General features: G+C 36.4%; 1 long non-coding RNA gene and 1 pseudogene across 1 annotated transcript in view; one reads left to right on the forward strand and one right to left on the reverse strand.

Annotated features, from left to right (window-relative positions):
• Positions 1-5,316: 5,316 nt before the first annotated feature.
• LOC116150904 (uncharacterized) overlaps positions 5,317-21,959 on the reverse strand; it is a 453,257-nt gene continuing 436,614 nt past the window's right edge. The window contains exon 6 of the long non-coding RNA XR_004134727.2: positions 5,317-5,556. This is a non-coding gene — a long non-coding RNA (uncharacterized LOC116150904). The remainder of the gene's footprint in view (positions 5,557-21,959) is intronic.
• On the forward strand, positions 7,579-10,554 carry LOC105085534 (large ribosomal subunit protein uL11-like; annotated as a pseudogene).

Consider the following 21,959-nt stretch of genomic DNA (forward strand, 5'->3'; position numbering starts at 1 on the left):
AGGATACTGGCCCTAGATAGCCAGGTGCATATCAAAGGAATGATTTCAATGAGCCCAGACATTTGCACCTTCCCATACATAGAAAAGCGCTAAATTCCTGAATTTGAGATATCTGGCTCTCTTTAATTAACAGTAATCTTTTGAGGTTCTGACTACCTGATCTTTGTGGCAAAAACTCCTAGCTCCTCCCCTGCCTCTTTGGAGCAGTGTCTCAGAGCGATCTGAGAGATTGCATCCTGGACTTAAGTCCTCAGAAATGTCCGCCGAATAAAACATAACTCTCAACTTTTAGGTTGTCCTTTTTTTTTTTTTTCAGTTGACATTACAATTAAATGAGACAATGCATATAAAGCAAGCATCAGTAATGCTCCAGCAACATTTGGCTCTGGATGTGAATGTGGGTTCTAGTGCTACACACATACTTCTCTGGACAGATCTTATGTTCAGAGAAAGAATGAATCACTTTATGTCACTTCACACGACACAGCATACTCTGACTTGGGCTGAAGTGGTTCTTTGCTCTACATAAATGGGTAATAACCAGTAATACTTATTAAACACTTACTACATGCCAGTAACTGTTTTAAAAACTGTATGTGAATTAACTCAATGTCACAATAACCTTCGGAGGTAAGGTTCATATACCAGATGAATAAATGGAAGCACAAAGAAGTTAAGTAATTTTTCTGATATTCACAGTAAGAAATAGAGCCATAATTTGGACCCTGGCAGTGTGTCTGACTCCAGAACCAACACACTGAATCACATTCTCCATTGTCTCTCATTAAGAAAGAGTTTATCTAACCCATTAAAATATTATGCAATACTACAAAGCACATTTAACCCATTAAAAAGAACAAATGGTTTAAGATATTTAGTCTATTAGTAAAAAAAAAAAAAAAAAAAAGCCTGAAAGCAGATGTTTTTCCTCATGTATAAGTTTTATCTATTCATTACAATAAAGCCTATATTTGTAAACACTATAAAGAGCTAACTTAAATTGTTATATGAACTTGAAACACAGTGCAGATTTATGTATACAATGATCGCTTATCTGAGAGCCTGATTTACTAAACTACCCTGCTTTGTAAGCCTTATAATTCAAATCCTCTCTAACATCTCATTTAAACGCGAGATGAATTTACTTTAAAGAAGACCCAAAGAGATCTCGTTAAATCCCCTTATAAAAAGAGATGTTCTTTAGGTAAATCCATGAGAGGATGCTTTCTCCAAGCGCTCTACATTTCTTTGCATGCAGCTTAAATTCAATCTCAAGTAATTCCAATTTCTGAGGGTGCATTGTAATAGCCACGTTTGTTTAAAAATCCAAAGTGTTCCAACCCAGCAATTATTCAGATTTAGAAAGGTTTTATTGTAATGCTAAATCTTTGAATCTGTTCTTTCTCTACAACAATGCTCAAGATTATAAAGAAGAAAGTGAAAAAAGAGCTAAATCTTGGCTTTCAATTGCCAAGACAAGACATTTCCCTCGGTTTATATCTTAAGTCTTATAACATCTTGGCTGTGAATTTACTGGGAAGCATGGAAGTGTTATTAAACTTAATTTTCTCAAGAGCATCCAAGTATAAAAATGTAGGCTACATATACCACTGTATTGGTATTTCCTTTCCCTCAGCCCTCTTTTTAGCCTCGTCTGACTTATAATATCAAGGGACAAAATAACACTATCAAGGATTTTCGGAGATTGTAATTTAGACTTTGGTCTCTCTCATGGCCACCTATTTATTCCTAAATGTACCTTGGTATTAACTGTTTTTTTTTTTTGTTTTTTTTAAGTGCAGTATTTGGAATTTGTAGGTGCTTGAATCTAGAAGAGCTAGTTGTTATTAATCAAATTGAACACTGGATGGCAGTCCGCACTAATAATAGAAATAAAGGCTATTGATAAAATAGGAAGGGCTGATTTGAAATAACACCCTAGGCAGCCTAAGTAGCTTGCCAATTTTAACAGCTAAAAAGTCAGCAAAGAAGAACTTCAAACAAAGATGGTGACAGAATCAGAATGTTAAAAATAGTGAGCTTACTTGGTATCATCATGAATATGTGAATATGCTGCTGTTGACTTGACAACATTGTGCACCCAAACCAGCTTCCCAAGTTTTCCTCCAGTGACTAAATGCTCAGTGTTAGACCACAAATTACATTCACCTTCTTTTTTTGTCATCTGAAGCCCACTCTTGGCTGAAGATATAGCTAGCATGATTCTAGTCTGAGGTGAATTTGCCTCAAGGAGAACTTTCATTTAAATTTGCTTGATCTCGTCCTCAGAAAGTAACCCTGGTGGTTTCTTTCCTGCTTTCCTAATCATCTTCCAACTTTATAACCGAGGTTCCTCAAATGAAAAAAGGATACATTAGTATATTGGAGTTTTACGTCTGGAAGGAATGTTTAACCTAGAATGTCTCAGATAGCTCCATGAATGTACTCTGCATAGGGCTGGTGCAATAGAGTAAAATTGTTCTGAATTTGAATCCCAAATCTGCCACGAACAAGCTGGGTGAAGATGTGCAAGTCAATTTGTCAAGCTTTAAAATGGATGAATCTATGAAATTACACCCTCTCATAAATTTGGTGTAAGTTTTAAATAAATTTATGCATGTATAGTGCTTCAGATGATATTAGACCCATAATAGGCACTCAATGAAATTAGTTGTTATTATTATCATTATTATTACCATTATCAGCTTCACTAATATCATGTATTCCTCTTTCCTGAATATTTTCTTAAAGAATATTTATCTTCAAGAATATTTATCTTTTAGATAAATAGGTAACCAAAAGTATTTATCACTGGTTTAAATTCTTAATTAATCTATATCAGATCAGACAGCAGTATCTATTGTTTAGCAGCAATAACTAAGCAAACAAGGCAATTATAAGAAAGAAGAGATCAAATCATACGTGTTTTTCTCTCCCTCCATATACTGTCAGCTGAACTCTCTGAGTCTGCCTATCTGTTGCGGAATGATGAAATTCTGTCATATTTCTGAAGAGCACTTTCTTCCCTTAAATGAGGCCAGTTTCAGCTACTTTTTCCAACATCCTTGTTATCTGGGGAGGCAGGAAAATGAAATGCATTTTCTGGATTGCTTTACCAGTTGAGCTTTCTAGCTTGCAGAAGAAAAGGATGGTAATTTCTCATATATGGATTCATTTAATATCTAATTCAACATATATAGAAACAAACAAACAAAAATATCTTAAGATTTCTATGAGCCATGCCACACAATGTTAGTAATAGCCTCCATAATATTTTTTCTTTCTGCTTAGAGATGATATCAAGGTTACAAGATTTGTATAAAGGCATCAAAAAGGGTCCTCCTCTCAGATTCAGCATTCTCATTGCCTCCCTAATGAAAGAAAATACTTGCTTAATGCTATGAAATTATTTGTGTAAATAAGTGACTTTAGGTGATTGTTTTATATATTCCTGGAGGAAAAAAAAGAATCTATCTATCTATCTATCTATTGATATATCTCATTTCTAATCACATGGTTAAGTAAGGACTCCAGAAATTGACAATGTGAACTTCTTCTGTCCTAAAATGCAAACTGGAAAACTAATACTCCTGCCTCCAGCTTCATTAGGAATTCATGTATACATGCAGACATACATACATAAGTGTATTTCCTAAGGGCAAGGACACATTAGCTCAAGTGTATAAATGTCTGTGGTAATTATATGGCTAAATGATACAAAAATGAAAATGTCCTGGTTTAAATGTTATTCAGATTCTGAAGATTATTTTTTATACCATTTAGGGAAGTGAAGGGTTAACTTAGATTCCAGTACCAAAGCAAAAGAAAACAAGCAGACAAACAAACAGATGCTTGAAATCTATGGTTATTACTGCAAGTCAGTTTTTAGTCCCTGCCTTGCATGAGGTGAAGTGGATTTAGTACTTGTCTAGGACTAAGTTATCTTTGGATAAAAACAGCTTTAAAAATTAGTAAATGCTAAATTGAAATATGAAAAGCACCATGAAAAAGTCCACGTAAGACCTGGTAAGAAAATTATTATCAAATGTTTCTCTCTTCCTCAGGAAGCACTGCACTCCAATTCAATGGCACACATGCAGTGAAGCAAATAAAGGCCTAAAATATTTTACCCTTGGTAATCTATGCCGAATGTTCAAGTGGTTGTTTCCATGGCAAACGCTTACCTTTTTCAGCTTTGCTGGGTTTGAGGGAATGATTCCAAATTCTTGTTTTTGTTAGACATTAATGCAGATCAAACAACAGGATACAAGGAAACCACAAGGGGTCAAAAACTATTGCAGACATGCACAGTTGGAGCAAATTATGAACAACAAGACGTACAAAACACCCAACTGTCCTTTCTGAGGCATCAGAGTCAAAAGGAGGGCACTTATTATTTTCTGAGGATAGCACTAGTTTACAACCATTGTCCTAGAAATACTTTAATAGCTCCAACTTTCACTCTCAAAGTATCCTGCTTTGTGTAATAAATTATATGATTATAGTAGGTAGAATGTTAAAGAAATGAGCATCACCCAAGATAAAGTTTCTCAGCATTACTAATTGTCTCAGGAGAAAAATAAGCATATCATTTATTTTCCTATTCTCCAGCCTTGGGAAGGGGCTACATGGATCTCACCAAATTAAAATTTGGGAGTAAGAAAAAGATTTAGAGTGCTGGATCCTTAAATAAACATGGAGAGAACCCAAAGATCCTTTCATTTACCATCTCAGAAAGCTGTCAGACTGTTCCTCAAAAAAAAGAAAAAAATCTGTAAATATAGAATTAGCATATGGCCTATCAATTCCACTCCTGGGTGTATACCCAAAAGAATTGTAAACAGATATTTAAATAAATATCCATACACAATATTTACAATAGCACTGTTCATAACAGTCACAATCCAAATATCTATCAAGTAATTAATGAATTTAAAAATGTGGCATATCCATACAGTGGGATATTATTTGACAATAAAAAAGAATGATGTAATGATACATGCTACAATATGGCTGAATCTTGAAATACTATGCTGAGTGAAAGAAACCAGACAGGAAAAGTCACATTTTTAATAATCTCATTTAAATGAAATATCTTGGAAAGGCAAATACACAGAGACAAAGTAGATTAGCGGTTGCCAGGGGCTGAGGGAAAGTGAGGCAAGTTAGAGAATTATGGCTAATAGGTATGGTGTTTCTTTTTGGAGGGGTGATAAAAAATGTTTCAGAATTAGATTGTGGTGATGTTTACTTAACTTTGTGAATATACAAAACATCACTGAATTGTACACTTTGAAAGAGTGCATTATGTGGCATTTGAATTATAACACAAAAACAAAAAAAAATAGGACAGTCAGAAATTATAGAAGAGGAACTTGTTTTGGAAACATTACCACTTCCCTAGTCCAATATTTTTTGTCTTGCTTTTTGTGTTTCCCCTAGTGATTAGCAGTGAAAAATCTCTCTCTCTCTCTCTCACCTGGGTGCAGGTCTTCAAGGTAGTTCAGAAGTAGAAAGAACATGGTTGAGGAGATAGTGTTTCAATCAGCAGCCAGACTAGAAGGGAAAGGCCAACCAAGGATAAAGAAATACATTAATTAATATCTAGACAAAGGATAACATAGGGAACAGGTCTGACTATAAACAGTCCTACCCTAGGATTGAAACCCACGTGGAACTGATCAACCAGGGATACAGACAACATCTACAGGATTCTTAAATACTTAAGGATCTCATTAAGAATTTCCTCTGGTACCTAATGACTGTTCGAGCCAAATTGACAGAATGCTGTGTCATGGCTCAAACATTTGCCAAGTCAACATTTGTCTTTTTAATTTACCATCTTTTAGGCTCCTTGTAGGAATAGTGTGATAAAAAATTAGGACACAAGTGCCAACACAGCAATAATCTAGAAATCTGCTGATTGTTGATGGATATTAACAATCTGACCAATAACTATGACCCAGGCAGTAACATTCACCATTACTTATTGCTTAATTTTTTAAAAATCATAAATTCAGAGGCTCAAAATAACATTGTATTTTGTCACAGTTTCTGTGGCATGGAGTCTGGGAAGGACTAAGCTGTCCCTTCTGCTTAGGGTCTCACAAGACTGGAAATCAAGGTGTCCAGTGCTACATTCTCATCTGGACCCCCAACTGGAGGAAAATACCCTTCCAAGCTCATTCAGATTGTTGGCATATTTTGTTTGTTTTTGTAGCTGTAGAGGCTTCTTCCTGGCTACTGGCTTGAAACCACTCTCAGATCCTAGAGTCTATTCCATGCAGGCCTCCTAAAATGGTTATTTCTCCAAAGCTAACAATGAAGAAACTCTAGAGTAAGTCTGTTAGCAAAACAGAATTTTATGTAACCTAAATCATCACAAAAGTGGCATGATATGTATTTTGCCATATTCTAAAAGTTGTAATCAAGTTACAGGTCCTGGCAACACTCAGTGGGGAGAGGATTCCACAAAGATGTCAACACCGAGAGGCAGGAATCACGAAGCCATCCTAGGTTCTGCTCATCTGAAAATGGGGACTGCTTTTTAAGTAATTTTAATGATGGATTTTTGCAGCATTAACTGAACCATCTCAGTTTTAAATTCCTCGAAATAAAGAAAGTTTCTCTGTGTCCTTTATCCATTTGCCCACCATGACTGAAAAGTGAGAACTTTATGAAATGCTGGCAACATTTTCACCCTCTTATAATCACAAGTTATTCCTGACTCTATCTTCAGCCTTGCTCAGACCTTTATCGGAATGTGGGGTCTATTTTGGGGCTCAGCGATGTAAGCAAGATATAGGAAGATGCCCGAAGGAAAACAATGATTAAGGGATTGGAAATAAATTCTACAAGAAAAATTAGGAGGATGGCAGCTACTTATTTCAGGAAAGAGAATGCTCACAAAAAAGGGTGGCCTTATCAGTATTATCTCCATATGTGTTGAATGAATAATTTTTATCTCGTGATGGGAAAGTAGTAAGTGAATTTAAAATCCCTTTAACTCGTGTATGTGTGTGTGTGTGTGTAGAGTAAAGTAAATATACTATATCAGTGAAAATGACAAACGTTACATAGATATACATGTTTCAATGACCCTTTGAGTTGCTATTAGGTACAGTCTTTTATTGAAGTATAGTTGATGTACAATGTTGTGTTAGTTTCTGGTGTACAGCATAGTGATTCAGTTAGCAGATATGAACTACTACATATAAAATAGATAAACAGCAAGGTCCTACTATACAGCACAGGGTACAGTCCTTCTTAAAAGCAGGCAAAAGGCCTCGGACTATCACTTCTGTTCTGAAAGTTACATGAAAGGAACATCTTTAATGGAATTAGTTTAAAGGCATATCAACCTTTTCTAAACATTTAAGAAGCCAGCACAGCTTTATTACAATATGTGTGCTGGTTTTACTTCTCTGACTTTTAGGAGTATAATGATGTTATCTGAAGTGTTGAGTCTGACACAGTTTTCACCATACACATAAGTAGAATTATCGCCAAATGTATTGTCTAGAATGGGACATCTTTGAAAATGAAAAGATAGTCAATTAACCGTAATGGTATGATAACATGCAAAAACCAGAACTCATCCCACGCAAGTTCATATCCCTGATTGGCGATAATTAGAAGAATGACTAGGAGGGAAGGGTTAGTTTTTTCCAGGTCCCTGGCAAGCTAGACTTTGTACCCACAGCATCTAAGTGAGTACAGCTGAATATTAGCAATAATGACAGGCACTTCCTATAGGTCAGGCCCTGTTCTAAGCACTTCACAAGTATTAACGTATTTAAAATCCTCCACAGTCCTGTGACATATTAAGATCATCATTTCCAGCTTAAATTAAGGCAACTGAAACACAGAAATGTTAAACGACTTGCCCAAGCTTCCACAGAGCTGGGATTCAAACTCTCTCATCTCCTCTCACTTTTATTCTCATATCTTCATGTCCTTCTTTCTTTCTTTCCGCCCCCACCATTCTTCCTCCCCTTTCTTCCCTCCCTCTCTTGTATCTCTTCTGTTGCTTTTATTTCTCTCTCCTTCTCTTGTTTAATCTCTTATGCTTTTCTTCCATAGTATGTCCCATTTTTAAAGAAGGTTCTGCTACTCAAGAAAAAAAAGATGTGTAAACCACCATATTGAATGTTGTCTAAGATTTTTCTAGTCCTTAAATAATTCAGCAAATATTATTTAGTGCTCACTATGTGCAAGAACCTATTCTAAAAGGTCACACAATATAGAAAAATCAGGACGAGTTAGAGAGTCCTTGAATACAAGGAGTGGATAGTTTAATATAAGAATAAAACACTGTCCAAATCACTGGAAATAAGATAAAGTATGATGCCACAGGAAAGAGTTGACTGTTAATAGAGATTTTCCCAGCATTTGAACTCTTGGCATATGCCCAGTTAAAATTGTATTTGTATTAGGTCCTAACAAAACAAAATACTATCTAAGTTGCTCTTATTTTCTTAGGTAATAGTAGTTCTGTGTACTCCCTCTTCTCTCCATGCTTCTCACCCTTGACAAACATTTCTTGATTCACCCAGTAAATATTTATTGAGTATTCACTCTCAGTCAGGCATAATGCTGGCATCCATAACACTAGCTTATTTAAACCAATGTGTTTGCTTGTCTTTCTCTCCTATTAGACCAGGTCTTACCCAGGAACCTATAGATGGATGAGGGTGTGTGATGAAATTTCTGGAGGCTGTATGCAACATTTTATGTGTTTGAACATATGTTCATTTTCTGGACAGAGGTTCTAGAGCCTTCATCAGATTTTCAAAAGGTGCCATGTACCACAAGAAGTACCCCTACCACACTTTGAATTTTGTATAGCTCAGTGTTAAGAACACAAACCCAGATTCAGCCAGACCACCTAGGAAATATGTGATACATGTAAATTATATGACTCCTCAACTTGGGTTTCCCCCCAAGTTTAATATGAGGATGAAATAAACTGATTTTTGTAAATTATTTAGTATATTTCCAGGTATTTGGTATATTGTCAGTAAATATTAAGGAAAAATACAGTGTTTTCACACAGGAGACACCAGATCACATTGAACAGGTGATGTGAGCCTTTTTCTAAGGCAGAATTTCTCAACTTCAGCTCTCCTGGCACTATGGGAAGGATTGTTCTTTGTTGTAGCAGGCTGGCCTGTCCATTGTAGGATGGTTAGCAGCATCCCACTAGATCAAAGGTTACGAAGTAATTATTTTTATTAGATTCATATTTCACAGTCGGAGGCCCCATATTGATCCGGTACATGAGTGATCACTCTGTGGAGGGAACTGACTAGTGATTTTGATTAGTATCATTCCACACTCGCCTTCAACTAGATGCTAATCTTCCTTTAAGAGTCCAGAAGGCATAGTAAAGACGGATACGAAGAGATATTCACCAATCTCTAGATACCATGAAGTAGCTCTGTTAGTTCAGAACAGATCTAGATACTTCCAAAGCAAGAACTTGACTTCCTCAGAATCAAACACAAACCAAACTTTGCAAATAGATATCAAACAAACAAACAAACAAACAAACCCCGGCAACAACAAAACTACCCTGTCCCAGAAACATAATGTTTCTAAGGCAAAGTGAAAAGAACTTTTATATCTAAACCATTTATTTCAACAAAGGAGATGTGCTAAAAAGTTATTAACCTTTCACTATATGAAACAAATTGCCACAGTGCTGTGATGGGCAATAAAAATGTTATGGAGGGGATAAATTTGGGAGTTTGAGATTTATAAATGTTAGCCACTATATATAAAAATACATTTTTAAAAAGTTTCTTTTGTATAGTGCAGGGAACTCTGTTCAGTATGTTGTACTAACCTTTAATGGAAAAATATGAAAATGAATATATGTATGTATATGCATAACTGGGACATTGTGCTGTACACCAAAGATTAACACATTGTAACTGACTGTACTTCAATTAAAAAAAAAAAAAAGATGTTATAGAGCTTTTGGCTTTTGGGTCATAGGAAGCCAAGGTGAAACTTTCTTTGATTGTCTGGAATCTGGGTTCATCTGCCACCTGCCACCTAAGTTCCACCCCAACGAGATCAAAGTCATACACGTGAGGTGCACGGGTGGGGAAATCATTGCCACATCTGCCATGACCCCCAAGATCAGCCCCCTGGGTTTGTCTCCAAAAAAGTCTGGTTGGTGATGACATCACCAAGGCAACTGGTGATTGGAAGGGTCTGAGGATGACAGTGAAACTGACCATTCAGAACAGACAGGCCCAGTTTGAAGTTGTACCTTCTGCCTCTGCTCTGATCATCAAAACCCTCAAGGAACCACCAAGAGACAGAAAGAAGCAGAAAAACATTAAGCTCAGTGGAAGTATCATTTTTGAAGAGATGGTCAACACTTCCCAACAGATGCAGCACCGGTATTTAGCTAGAGAACTCTCTGGAACCATTAAAAAGATCCTAGGGACTGCCCAGTCTGTGGGCTGCAATGTTGATGGCCACCACCCTCAGGACGTCAGAGATGACATCAACAGTGGTGCGGTGGAATGCTCAGCTAGTTAAGAATTACCAGGAAAATGATTTAATAAAGGGTTATCTGACAACAACCACCACCAAAAGATGCTATGGAAATCTCAGAAATCCTAAAACATAGAAAAAAACCTGGAATTCCATATCCTAAAATCTTCCTTAGTAGCTACTAGTAATGGTAGATGAATAAATAACCCTAAGTACTGAAATGCATTTTTACGATTTGGCCATGATGAAGTGAGAAAGTGTGATATCGTGTATTTTTTGTCTTTAGCAAACGCAGCAAAAAGCAGCTTCTCTTTTCAACCCAGCCCTGCACACTGCTAGCATGATACACAGGCTACTTTATTCTGAAATCTTATAAATGCAATAGGACTTTTCTACTTAAGATGCTTGTTTAAAAAGCCAATGGGTATATTTTTAAATCTCATAGGATTTGCACCCTCCCTTGATTTATACAACAAGAGATTCCATCGACGAGACAGAAATATTAAAACCACAGTTAAACTGTGTGTCTACACAGTTTAGTGCTTCTGTGTGAGAGAGTCCTCGATGATTAGGATTTCAAGGTCACACTGCAAAAGAGTAATTTGGGGGAGAGAATTATTCTAGCCTTTTCAAAGCTCAACTTATTCACGACCATAAAATGCATTTTCATAGTTTATCATTAATCTTTATTGGTTGCAGTAAACTGACAGAAGATTTGGAGTCCTACGCGATGCTCTGCAACTGAAGATTTAAAAAAAATATGGGAATGTTGCTGCCATCGATGTGCATGATTAGATTAAATTATGAACATAATGTATGCAGTTTTCATATATTTTCATCAAGAGGTCTTCAAAATTAAAAATGATTAAAGTAAGCTTTATTGCGTTTCTAGTCCATATGATACATATAAGCTTAAAAAATAAACTCAGTCATGCGTCTTTCTTTGAGTAATGTATGTTTATCATGAAGATGTGCAAGTTGGGGTAGAATGCCTTTAGGAGATAAATGTATTCTGAGTGTAAGAATCATTGTGACTATGGAATGTGCAAAATCCGCCGATATATTAAGTTATATTCTCATGACCTGTAGCATATTAGAGCCAGAGTTGGCATTTCAGAGTGTACTTAGAAAATGTCCTCCTTAAAACACTATGGAGGAAAATAGTTCATTTTGCTCCTGTGAAATATGGCAACAGTTTATATTTAATAATACAGAGATTTCTCGAATTTATCAACTCAAGGATGAGCAAACAGTTTAAAACCAAGAGCTAGTACATTTTATGTTACTATTTTTCAGTTCTGCTCTCCCCTCTATGGTGTTCACTTTCAGTGTACAATCAAGCATATACTTTCACAAAATCTGGATAAATCTAAACAAAGATAATAATCTGGGTGAAGATCTATAATATCTAATATAAAATTAATTTTGTGCCAAACATATATACATATCTGAATAGTGAAAATCATGGAACCAAAGAACACCAGACTTGAAAGTTTCCTTAGAGAATATTTAGGCTAATCTCTCATCTTGCATATAAAGAAACTGAGGCCTAGAACAAAGGAAATACCTTTGCCAGTATAAAAAAACAATGGTATACCTTAATTTTCAACCCTATACTGCGCAGAAGTAACCCACACAAAATGGCCATTAAACGAACAAAGGAGAAAGTACTGATATAGCAAAGCTATTGAATCTTTAAGAAGTGGACATATTAAAGTGAAGATGTCTGCAAATGAACTTCTTCACAAAACAGAAACAGACTCACAGGCATAGAAAACAAACTTGTGGTTACCAGGGGGGAAAGAAGGAGGGGGGTGGAGGGATAAATTGAGAGTTCGGGATTTGCAGATACAAATTACTATATTTAAAATAGATAAACAGTAAGGTCCTACTGTCTAGCACAGGGAACTATATTCAATACCTTATAATAGCCTATAATGAAAAAGAATATGAAAAGGAATATATATAGTATAATTGAACCAGAACCAGAAACTAACACAACATTGTAAACTAAGTATACATCAATAAAAAAATACATAAATAAAAAATAAAATGAAATAAAATAAAGTAAAGGTGTCTGGAGGAAGAAAGTCTCCTTTACCCTTCGAGGTTCCTCTGTCTGGTCTAAGAATTAAATTGATGGGACAGATTAACAGGAGATAATCACACAAAAGTTTAATAACATATACATATATGGGAAAGTCTCAGAAAACTTAGTAACTCACCAAAATGGCTGAAACCCTCGCCTTAAATATCATCTCAGCAAAAGACAAAACAGGATGTTGAGCGGTAGTGCTTTGGAACTTTAAAGGGGCGGAGGGCAATATACATGAAGATGGAAAAACAAATGTCTGCTGGGCCAAGCAGACACAGCGGGTGAACCCTGCCCCCCTCACCTAGCCCATATTCTTTACAGAGATCTCTGGTGGCAGCTCTATTCCAGGAACAGGACTTCTATCCAAATTCTGATAGGCAGTTAAGGGGGAGGTAACATGAAAGACTTCCTGAGGCTTCTGTTTCTTAAAAATAATCAGCCTAAATTAGCCATCAGGCCAAAGAGACACATTTTGGAGGGGCAAATTTCGCTCCCCTACAAAGGCACAGGAAGCACTGGAGGGAGGGAGGGTTTTCAGTGACATTTTCATTTTGTTTTCCTTCTAGGAGCCAGGCTGATGTACCCACTGGAGTTTCCTAGATCTACAGAGTAAGTGCAAAATGAGAATAAGAATGTAAGAATGTTAAGCTGCATGGCAAAAAGTTGTAGCAAAATGAGCAACAGATCATAACGTGGAACTTATTCTTAGTGCACAGACACATGGGAAAAGTTTAAAAGAGGCACATGATAGAAAGCATCAGAAAAGTAGAAAGGAAAAAGAGAAGAAGAAACACAGCGATGGTATGGAGATTAATAGCAAGTGCTACAAACCCAAGCAGTAATACAACTAGCTACACTTTTGATTCCTGAAGAGGGAAACAAAGCCAATTCCAAAATGGTAAGTTGTATGGGCAGAGACACCACAAGGAACAGTAATAGCAAGCTTGGATGGCCCAGATAACTATACGATTCAAAAATAGAATTGTCAAAACCAAGAGAACAGAATAATTGGCTTGACTTGGGTGAAGAGGCATCTGGTCACCGAGCTAGTGTCCATACAGGAATCAATACTCAATGATTTCATCCTCTGTAACCGGGGCTACTTGGGAGAGAGGAGGTGTGGTAGTCAGGTTTCTTCAAGACCAGTAGGAGATATATATATATATGTGTGTGTGTATGTATATATATATGATTTATTCTAAGGAATTTGCTCACAGGATTATGGACATTGGCAAGTCCAAAATCTGAAGGGTGGGGTCAATGAGTTGGACACCCAGTAAAGCCAATGCTGCAGTTCTTGTCTGAAAGCTGCCAGCTGGAGACCTAGGAGAATAGATGTTCCAGTTCCAGTCTGAAGGCGATCTGCTAGAGATCCAGAAACAGCCAGTTGCAGATAAAGCCTGAAGGCAATCTCCTAAAGAATTCTCTCTTGCTCCAAGAAGGCTAGTCTTTTTGTTCTATTCAAACCTTCAACTAATTGGATGAGCCCCACCTACATTTTGGAGGACAATCTGCTTTACCCAGATTGCACCGATTTATATGGTAATCTCATCCTAAACACCCTCAGGGAAAGAATAATTTTTGATCCAATATCTGGGCACCCTGTGGCCCAGCCACGTTGACACACAGAATCAACCACCATAGTACTGCTACAGGAGAACAGAACCATTTCAAAATAATTGCATGCATAGATCTGTGACCTCCAATGGTGATTAACCCATTTACTTCACTCTAAAATGGGATAACCATGCTAAATTCCTTCTTAAAGCTCATATAAGTAATGCCCAGATCCCTTCAGTAGCGAAAGATAAAGCTAAAGGAAGGAGAATGGATTTTTTTTAACTTGAAAAATAACAATCTATCTTATTTATGGAACTTTAGAGGTGGAATAAGCCTGATGAGGCACAAAGACTTAATGTAATAAATACAGAGCTCTAAATTTTGCTTCTTTAGCAGCTTTCCACATTGAATGGTAATTGCTAATCTGATTTTGCTAGTATTTCTATGACTTGCTTGAGATGCTTGATTTAGCTGTAAAGCATTTGCCTTGTTCTCCGCTGTACTTCCCCTGTGGCTATCTGTGGTTTTTCTCTCAACTGCAGGATTAAACCATTTGAGCTTGACTTACATGAAATGTCATTCATCAATAAAATCTTTTTATTAATTTCTCCACTCCTTTATTTGTGAAACTGAGGTATTTGTGTGCATTTTCATAGGGCTTTTAATTAATGATTGCATAGATATATGTAACTGCTCAGAATAAATGTGTGATATATTCTATTAAAAGAGGGATGGACTGAAAACATTATACACATATGCAATTTGGTTCTTAGAAATAGAATTTCAACCACATTTTGAAAAGAACAAACTATTTTCTTAAGGGCAAGATTACCGTTCTTTGTTTAGCCTTTAGGTCTTCTGTTTATCTTGCCCAAAAGTAATCTTTTATACTCATTATTCTATTGTTTGCAAGTGTTGAATAAACTTTTGCCACAAATTAGGTATTTGTTTAGACATGAAATAAAATTGAATGTACTGAAATTTCAAATCTCATTCTTTGACACTAAAAGTGACTTGATGTAATTTTTGTATTTCAATTACAAAACCAACTTGGATAGTATCTAAATGGATTCGATCTTACATCAGCCCTGCCTGTAGCAAATTCTTGGCTAAAAATGTTTTGGTTTAATTGTCAAGCACTTTATTAATCAGTCTCCTGCTAAATGTAAGGCATTGAAAATGTCTGATCGTATAGTATAACTATAATACAAATGGGTGCAGGGTGAGGTTGCAGATCTTACAAAAGATGCAAAATGTAATGAATGTTATGTTGGAGAACCGCATGAGTCTTATTGCGAAACTACTGACAAACAAAGGCAAAATAAGGATCTGGCTGAGCTGGAAGAGAGAAGCTACAAGGCTCTAACACAGTAGATGCTGCAAAAAGAGTGTTTCAGCTTCAAAGGAATCAGAGTTCTTTGGGAAAATTTATGAAGCATCAAACATTATTGCAAGGATGTATTCCTCCTGATTTTTTCTTTTTTGATCTGAAGTTAAAAGGTAAAACATGCTAGGTTATCAGACAATTTTGTTAAAAAAAGCTTCTACTAAAAATAAGCAAAACTATAAACCTGATTTTGCTAAAGGAAACATTAAGTCAACTTATTTTCATAAATAAAATTGTATATTTCATTTTCACTTTAAACTCATTTTAAATAAATTTTAGTTTCATTTACCATTGTTCTGACACACATACCAGCTGACTGTCAACCCAGGTACAGGGTGTGTTAGAGAAAGGAGAAGCTTGAAATAGTGTTTCCATAACCCCTCAGATGAAATCACCAATTACAGTCAATGTTTTGTGAAAAGGTTAATCGGATTTAACATTCTTCACTATGTATTGTCATAAATAAAAAAGAATAGGGAAGTTATCATGACCCTGAGATTCCTATGGAAGGTAAACATCCTAAACTAAGTTTCTTGTGTTTTGTCAATTTTAGAACCAGATCTTGAGTATAATTTCAACTCATTTCCCTCCATATCATCCTTTTAAAAACGTCAACCTAAAAATGCTCACCATGTACTGTTAAATGGTTTTTAAAAAGACATGTTATGAAGTACAAAATACCAGTTGATCTTAATTTGTTGATGTTTTTTAAGTGTATGTCCATAAGACACTTAAAAATCATGTAGAATACAGTTGTTTGTGAATATTAGTTAACTTTGGTGGAACTATAGATTTTTTAATATGTTGACTGTGTTTCTTTATATTTTCATAATATTCTCCAATGGACTTATTATTTTTATAAGCAGAAATAAATATTTTAATAATCTAATTTGAACTGTCTCATTGAAGAAACTGCAGGGATAAGATGGTTTGAATTTAGTTTATATTTATCCCTTTTGACCTCTGTCATCTATGAGTGTATCAGATATTCTGCTGTGTGTGTGCACGTGTGTGTGTGCGTGTGTGTGAATATATGGAAAGATTTCCCAATCCCCTGCTTATCTGTATCTTCATTTTATTGAGAGGGAAGTGGAGGGGAAGATGGAAGGCATCCCCTGAAATGCTTTGAATTTTCTCATAACTTGAAGGGTAGAGACCCACTGAAAAGAAAATGAATATTCCCCTTCCTTTACTGTCAGTTGATGGAGGAAATGGCATTTTTAAGAACTAATTTTAGGAGTATTGCTTTAACCAAGGCCCTTTGAGTTGACAGTTGAAAAGGAGATACACCAAAATTTTGAATGCAATCACACAAAGGGAAATTTTCTAATTGGGTACAGTGATGTAGGATATAAGAAAAACATGATTTTAAACAGCTCTTTTATAATAATCATGTTACAAGAGAGGCATCTAATTCTTTGCACTTTACATATTGTTAAGGTATTCCTGCGTATCTCATGGAGACTACATTTAGCACATGAAGTACAATGAAATTATCGTATTATATGTTTTATTGTGGGATTCCCCTAGGTAACTCTATAATGAATAGGTCAGCAAGATAATCTGTGAACATTGCTGAGTACCCAGAAGCCATTCTTTTCTCACAGCTAGTTGAGTTCCCACTAAATTCTGTTTGGAACTGGAGTTTTAAATTGGATACAGAAAGAGGTGGACGATTCTGGTGAATGAATATATGAAAGAAATAATGTAAAAGTCAAGACATTATTTTGATAAGTTTCACTACATCATTCTGATTTGGTTTGATGGCCCTCCTCTTCTCATTGCAACGTTAAGCTATTCATCTGGTGTTTTAACATCATAGCATTAAGTCAGCAAAAACCACCAAGCAACCACCAAGCTCTTACATTTTAGAACTCTTAACATTGAAATTAAATATGGAAAATATTCCTTCTTTCCCATATTAATATATATATTCTATAAATGTGAGGGTCGCGGGATTAGGGCAGACAGGAATAGGAATGAATTATTTCTAGGAGGAGCTGGTACTTGATGGATGAATGGAATTTGGATAAGAGCTGGGGGGAAGGAACAGTGGAAGAAGTACTGAAAGGACACAAAGCCATGTCAAAAAAGAGGCAGTTCGTGGAACAGGAGATATTCAGCCTAGAGGAGACTACTCAGGAAAGGCAGGATTTTTTTCTTAAAATATTTTGAAATCTGCCATCAAGAAGAGTGAATAGACTTCTCTTTGTCCCTTGTGACTCAAACTTAGACCAATGATGGGAATTTCAGCCAGAGAAACAGTACTAGGGGAAGACAGACAGAAAACAAAGATAAAATGCATTGCTATAAAATTGAAGTGTCATGAAATTAAATAATATTTTGATATGAGAAAAAAATTAAATAAATAACAGAGATATTCAATATAGTTTAAGCAATCAGGTATACATCCCGGAAGAGGGTGTTTATGATGAGACCAGAGAGATGAAGCTCCAGGAATGCACAAAGGTCTGGACCGAGGAGGAAGGGTAGTGTTAAATGGTGTCTCCCAAGGCCCTAGGGAGGGAAATGGCTTAGTTTATTGCTGAAAATAAAAGAAGGTCTCTGTGCCTAGAGCATAAATAGCAAAGAAGAGAGTGGCAAGAGACGATGCAGCAGAATTAGGCAAAGATCAGATCATGCAGTGCCTCGTAAGCCATGATACAGAGTTTGCATTTTCTTCTGGGTGTCATAGAAGCCACTGAAGAGTTTTAAGCAGGATGATCAGAAGGTGAAAAGAGTAGAGTCACAAAGGCTGCAGAAACTGTCAAAGAAACTGCAGCATAAAAAGGAAAGGGCCTTCAGGTAATGTCAATGATTATAACTACCATTTATGAACTTCAGCTATGTACCAGGAAGTGTGTGTGCGTGTTTGTGTGTGTGTTGTGTGTGTGTGTTTCTTATAGCAACTCTGTTAGGTGATATCATTGAACTAATGTTACAGCTCTCCACCATTCACAAATGGTAAATGGCATACCTAGAATTCACACTCTGGTATATTTGCTTCTAAGGTCAACATATTTTCTGCAGCACCACACTGTCTCCTCAAGAAAGAAGAGAGAGAAAAAAAGAAGGGTTGCAAAAGTGCAGGAGAGATTTTAGAGGGAGGTTGTGGAGACATGATGACTGCTTTGAGGTAGGGGAACATTGAGAACACTACCATTTATTGAATCCCTAGTAAGGGCATGTTACCTCATTCTGCTTTGACTTTCAACACTATTTTATTTAACCCTGTGACAACTGTTTGATGAAGATATTATCACTGATTCATAGATTGGTAAAATAAGATTCTTGGGGCTTAAGTAAATCACCATATGATATAGCTAATAGTGGCAGATGCTAGGATTCCAATCAGGAAATGTCTGATTCCGCATCTTTCCCTCAACATGCTACCACACACATACTTATAGAATAACCCTCTCCTTTAGTATTTTTACCCTGTTGTAGGGGAGAGTAAGAAAATACATGAAATGAGTGAAGAACACATAAAACATCATCAATAACTGCAAAATAGAAGGTATTAAAAGTCCACTTTTTAGAATATTTACAATTCGACCCATAATTGCTCTCAAAATAGATTTTATTGTGCCCAAGTTAAGAATGAAACTGCTTTGCAAACCTAAGGATGGCAGTGAGAGTAGGTTCTATCTGCCTGCAGAGATCCCATGAACATTATTCTTTAGCCATCTAAGGGAAAAGGGAAGGGATGTATAGACAAAGATATATGTGAAGACTCTTCACCATTAAACTTGTGCAAAAATAACTCTCCTTCACATTTTACTAATTAGAGACTCATTTGGGTTAACAAGCTCCTTTTATAAAATGCAAATGGAGGGTTGTGCCTCATTCATAACTTAATTGTAACACCTCACTGAGGGCTTTGTAGCTCTGAAAAACTGGGATTTTTGACTGGGGCAGAAAAGATGGTGGGGGCGTGTTTTGAAGGATAGCTAGAAAGCAGATACAGGCACTGAAGTCGGGGACTGAGGAGAGCCACACAGGAAGTGGGAGTGACAAAGACAAATTCTGTCTCCTTTGCAGTGTCAACAGTGTTGAAAATCTGCTGTCCTTTGGAAAAGACCACATTAAGAATTCCGAACAAATGTTTGAAGTCTTCAAATCTCAACTTTCTCCGGGTTAAGTATAATCACAACCCCCCTCTCTCCACCAGGCTTTCCATTTTGGCTTCTCCATTCGGTCTATTACTGCTAGTATAAACTAGCAGACAGGTGACAGTGGCACCATCTCTCTGTGCCACAACCTACTTTGCAAAGGAGGAAAAGAGGACAAGAAAGAAAAAGAGATCAAAGACTAAAAGTAGACCTATGCATACCACATCACCTCTCTCTTCAGCTTAGTCACTAAGTCTCGGTACATCATTGGAGGATTTTCCTCTTTCTGGGCTTTGTAACACAATCCCCATAAAGATGGGGAATCAGCCTATAAATTACATATCTAAATGTTGACGGGACATAAAGAACAGGAATGTTTAGGGTGTGTCGGGGTTGGTGAAAGTTTCATCGAGAAAGGACCTTTTATAGTGCAGCTAAATTTGGATAAATGTGAACGCATTTAACTAGTTTAGTTAAGAGAACATAATTAGCAGGCCAGATACCCCAAGCCAGGAGAACCATAAGAGCAAACACAAATCTGAAATCTTATAAACTACCTGTGTAAGTGCAAAGGAATTCAGATATCCTAGATTAGAGGAATTATTTGAGTGGCAAAGAAATTTTTAAAAACAGTGGAGAAGCAACTGTAGCAGGATTGGAAGACCTTGAATGCCAAGCTATGTGTTTCTACCTGATAGTGTAGGCAAGAGGGAATCAGTACAAATTCTTAAATTGAGGATGAGGGAGAGGGAGGCGACCTCATCTGAGGAATGTAGAGGCTGGACTTAATCCAGCCATGAAAGACAGGCTTAGCGTGGTCAAAGTGGAAATGTAAATTGTGGAATGAATTTAAGAGATGTTGCAAAGGAGACCTTAATATTAAAAAAAAAAAAAAAAAAGGATTTGTTGTGTGTTAGAAAGAATAGAGAAAAATTTGTCAAAGAAATCTTCCCAGATTGTTAGCCGGAGAAAGAGAAAACCATGCAAAACCAGTACGTGGCATGAAGAAATTGAGTAAAGTTCTTTCCCGGTTAGGGCTATACAGATGCAGTGCTCCGGTATCAAAGGAAAACAGAAGTAATGAGATTATTTGAGCAATAGGACATAAGGGAACAGAAGCAGGGTGGGAAATCAGGATGCAAAATGGAGATTTGAGGGTTGTGTCAGAGAGACGGCCACTAAGAAGATAAACAGGGTCACGTCCTCCCATTTCATGGCTCGACTTCCCCTCAATGTTTATATTATATTTGCTTTTGTGTCTATATTGCTTTATCTGGTCTAATTTCATCATGTTTGCTTCCAATATAGTCTGTAAACTTTCTAAAACATAGGGACCATATCCCACTTTCAATTTTGTTTTGATGGTTATGCTGATGATGTTGGTAATGTGTATAAACCACTGGGGATGGGGATCTGCACAGTCAGGTGCTAAATTGAGGTTTTTGATTAAAAACTTATTACTGAGTCAAGATTACAAATGACTTCAGTGTACAAAGGCATTGCCTTTTCACATTTATTCTTAAAATAATCAAAGCCCTTGACTGTATTGTTTAAATCAAGTATTACTTCACTCATTTAAATGTTTAGAAAACTCCAAAGTTTGAAGTTATTCACCATGACAAAATAAACTTATCACTTGACCTGTAGAATTCACTCCTCTGTTGCTCAGCAGGGTATCCATATTGCTACCATATGGACCCTTTAATCACCATCCCCACCATGCTGGAATACAACTTGTAGAAGAGATGCTGGTGTCCTGGGGTAATGAATGGTGAAACAATCACAGTGGGAGTTTTGTTTTGTTTTGCGTTTTTGTTCACAGCATTGGTCTTATTCTCTTCATTAATTACCAACATTTAACATTCTACAAACATCTGTGGCAACACTAGTCGTTCTTCTCCTTGAAATCACTCTGACTATTTAGAACATATGAAAGCATCTCATCTTAGAAATGGAGCATACTAGCTCTTGCAGGCACTAAATAGAAAAAAAAATGAGTTATCTCTTTATAAAGTTATGCAATATTAGTAGCATTATTCCATCAGGATTTGGATGGCAACTTTAAGGCTAGTATCTGAACCTTATTCTGAAAATATAGTAAAGGGAGAGGTTTGTCAGGGAATTTGTGATCGCTACAGCACCATTTTCAGAGCTAATTGAGGCTTTCCGTTTTTCCTAATTCAATTGCATAATCATAATTAGAACTGAAAAAACAGAATGATAATGTTGCTTTCTACTTTTCACATGATGATGATGATATAATCTCCTTTCTCAAGATCCACTGGTTGAAATCACT

Source organism: Camelus dromedarius, chromosome X, assembly GCF_036321535.1.
Source record: "Camelus dromedarius isolate mCamDro1 chromosome X, mCamDro1.pat, whole genome shotgun sequence".
In the NCBI taxonomy this organism is placed as follows: domain Eukaryota; kingdom Metazoa; phylum Chordata; class Mammalia; order Artiodactyla; family Camelidae; genus Camelus; species Camelus dromedarius.